This window comes from Glandiceps talaboti, chromosome 4 (assembly GCF_964340395.1).
Source record: "Glandiceps talaboti chromosome 4, keGlaTala1.1, whole genome shotgun sequence".
NCBI lineage: Eukaryota > Metazoa > Hemichordata > Enteropneusta > Spengelidae > Glandiceps > Glandiceps talaboti.
The window spans coordinates 17,153,949-17,158,348 of NC_135552.1; positions in this window are offsets into that span (position 1 = coordinate 17,153,949).

Sequence of the window (4,400 nt, forward strand, 5' to 3'; positions counted from 1 at the left end):
AATTCAGACTGATGGGTCAGATAGCTATATTTCGGCAAAGGGTTATTTCTATGGTATCAGAAATAGTGCATTCTCGTAAGCAGTGCATATTTTTCCCTCTTAACGGTGTCATAGACGGTGCCGTATGTAAACGATGGTATTAAAATTAAAGTCTGTATGTACATGTATGTCATACAGAAAAATACCGAATACATATTACATTTCCCATATACTAAGCAGCTTCAACAAGAAGTTGGTGAATGACCTCTCCTGAGGTTTAATTTGGTTCAATCATAGCAAGTCCCTTTCAGATCATCAGAATTGTCAAGCCCCACCCTCCGCGCCCCTATGTCTCCCCCTTCCGTCTTCTCCACAGGTCTCCTATAGTGAATTCTGCTATAGGTGAATACAGGTTGACTTTGACAATTATTATTCCCCGATAGATCTTTTCGTACAAAATACTTTTTAGTTAAAGCCTGTTGGTGTGTTTTGTTATCATTTCAATATAATCACATTAGTCAATTTTAATCATTCTGGACAACAGTTTTCCACTATATGAAAAAATTCTAGTGCAGCATTTCTGGGGGAAACCCTTCGACTTGAGCAAGTCAAATTTGGATGACCCATGCTTGTCCTGATTTTTAACATGTTCAAGCTGTTTTATCACGCCCACGTGAGGTAGGGCGATGACCATGCAAGATGATACAAGTCTTCCTTGGGTGTTTTCTCTTGTTTGGTTCCGTTTACCCGACCCCACCTAGTTTTTCACTGCCAGCCCTAAACTTTTTTTACGAATTCGAGAAAAATATAATAAAATCGCGAATATTGTGAAGTCTCACGAGAAATAGTAAATATATAAATAAATAAATAAATATATACCTAAACTAGACACTCACACATGAAGAAAAAAATCTACCTACCTACCCCACCTATTCTAAAATTGGGCGTAACCGGAACCATACAATTTTTAAGCCTTTTCAGAATCGAGTCTCGACTCTAAGTAACAGGCTGTAATCCGAAACAAGATCAAGAGCCTGTGGGAAGTATAATTTGCACAAAATGAGGCTGTGTGTGTGTGTGTGTGTATGTGTGTGTGTGTGTGTGTGTGTGTGTATGTGTATGTGTATGTGTATGTGTGTGTGTATGTGTGTGTGTATGTATGTGTGTGTGTGTGTGTGTGTGTGTGTTCGCGCGTGTGCGTTTGCGTGTAGATGGGGGAGGGGAGATTTTCAAGAGATTGGCGAATGATATTCCATTGTAGATAGTGTGGGTACGCACTTGATTGTTTTCTCCAATTGTAATTCTATAAAACCCAATAATTTAATAACAAAAACATGTTACATCATGCTCTGTCAACAGACATGAATCAACATCGGAAGGTACGATTTGTTTTGGATCGAATGGTAATGGTAAACGGAAACGTCCAATCAAACTTATTTCTGGCTTCAGTACATACACTTGTATTGATTATTTTACTGCTATCAACTTAATAAAAAAAGTTCAGTCAGACTTATTTCTGCCTTTAGTACACTTGTATCGAATACTGTTATCTTAAAATAAAAATCAAGTGAGACTTATTTCTGCCTTTATAGTACTAGTACACTACTGCTGGCAACGATTTTGGGTGATGAAATTGTATCTCGGTAACTTTAATATTCACCAACTTTGAAATCTTGTAGAGAAGTCCTACTGCACCTTAATACATGTATCCGGATTTCCTGTAAGGGTTTATGGGAGAACCTCTGGGGATATCATACTTACCATAATCTCTTTGTCTTGACTTACTACTTCTATTCAAGAGAAAGAGATTGTAGTAAATATGATGTCATTTCCTGCAAAAGCAAAATCAACGTAACCAGATGATCCATACGCAGACTCAACATAAACATAAGGCGGTGTACGTAATATAATGCGTTTGATATATTTCCTGCAACAATCATTCTATAAGAGTATAAGGTATCGTTGTCTATACCTTTTCCTTGCAATACTGTCGAGGCGTTTTTCCGACATAGAAATAGCAGTTTGATCATGAACTTTTTCATAAAACATTATACACGTAATCATCGACTACTCAGGAACAAATTATTCATCATTTCATACAGTAATAAAAAAATATGAAGTAATGCAGTGTAGTTGCTGAAATGTAACCCAATTATTTAATGATTTTATCCTAATCGACAAATAATTACAAATCTCCGGAAATTGATGACAGCTTGTACATGTTGCACTGCATATATAGTATATTTAATAGTTGAGGTAAAGCCACAGAACACTTCCTAGGCCTAGCCTTAACAGGCGACTACCACCACTAGTTATAGTGTTGACAAATTGACGCATCGTATATCAATTGAGGTAATAAGTAAAAGCCCAAACATTTCCTGTGCCTCTATCAATTTACCTGGCGATTACACCCCCCCCCCCCTCCCGGGACTATCCTCATCAGTGTTAACAATTGAACGAATCGTCTATCACTGCCATTTGAGGTAAAGTCACAGAACACTTCTTTGGTCTGTATGAATTGATCAGGCGACTACCACCATCTGAGCTGAAATATACCTGTCATCGAAGACTAACATAGTCTATCTGCTAGACCTCGGATGTTCTTCCGATAGAATACGACACACGCCCGAACATCGCTATCGAGGATGGACATCCGATGCAAGCCCTCACTGCGAACTTCGTTCGCTTATAGTATCGAAAGAAAGCCCGAACGTCTAGCAGCAAGACTAAGACTAACATTGAAGTTGATCGCAATGAAAAAATAACACGTGTCTCACTTCTTCTAATCATCATCATCATCATCATCATCATCATCATCATCATCATCATCATCATCATCATCATCATCATCATCATCATCATCATCATCATCATCATCATCATCATCAACAACATCACGATGTGGACTTTTACATTTACACTGTCGATTTACAGGGGCTTCAATGGAAAGATAGCCTCCTTTCAATGCCACGCATTGTTTGTAAGGCTAATTCATAAGCCCCCCTCCCCATAAAGATATTTGAAAAACAAAACAAAACAGAAATGGGAGCATCACTTTCATCTTTTTTCTAGGAGATAAACTTTAAGGAATTCTAAAGTACCTGGCTTCACTGTCAAAAAGACAGCAACAACACTGTTACAACAACAACAACAACAACAACAACAACAACAACAACAACAACAACAAGGTGTCATGATGCACTTGGTTTATTGCAGAAATCAAAATTACAATGCTGGGAAGGACAGTACTATACAGAATATAACATCTCAATATTAAATGATTGTACACATATACATATAATGGAATGTGAATTAATTGGATAATTAGAATCATGGAGTTTAAACATCTCTACATTATTAAACTATTTTCAATTAAGAAAATGTCACTTTTGTTGTGTAAACCTTAAATAACTACACTTCCTTTCCACGCCATCACATTCACACAAACTATTTGGACTAGTGTGTATAGGATGGTAAGGGAGCCTATAAAAACTGGAGAACATTGGTGGGCTGGTCAAATACCACACTGACCTCTCAACTTTGACCCTATATACACTTGTAACTGACAAAACTTATACAAGGACTTACAACTGCTTTGGAGATAGGGGCAGTATATTGTAACATAATAAACCAATTTTTATGACATCAATAATGATTATTACTGATTTATAACATTTGGAAATAACTATCAAATAGTTCTACATTCAATAGCCGGTTTGTGGTGCTAGTGGTATTCCATTTATGCATTCAACTGAAGGGATATAAACTGAGTATTATTAGCACCATAAACAGGCTATATATCCAATGACAGGGATGAGAACGAGACATTCTTTGGAGAGAAAAAATTCCTGTTTGCCATCAAACTTATATATTTATATACGAAATACATATTCTTACATTTATCCCTTCTATCCATCTACGTAAATTTGCATGAATAATAATAATAATAATAATAATATTATTATATATATATCTATATGAAAGTAGAAGTTCACATCTATTACATATAGTATTCAAAGACTGGGTCAATTTCTTTTTTGTCAGTTAGCCATGTACAAACTTCATTTCAAGATCAGCCATCCCAACATTCTTACTACCCCTGCCATCTATTCTTCAGTGGCTGATTACATATAATTAATGTGGGCTTTTTAAATCCTAGCCTCAAATGTACAAATTGAATAAATAATAACAAAATAATCATATTTAGACTTCATTCAAATCTGACATGTTCTTTTTTACCCTCCTCATCCTTGTCCACACCTTCCTTCTCCTTCTCCTCCTCCTCCTCCTCCTCCTCCTCCTCCTCATCATCATCAATCACCGCCATCATCATCATCATCATCATCATCATCATCATCATCATCATCATCATCATCATCATCATCATCATCACCACCACCACCACCACCACCACCATCATC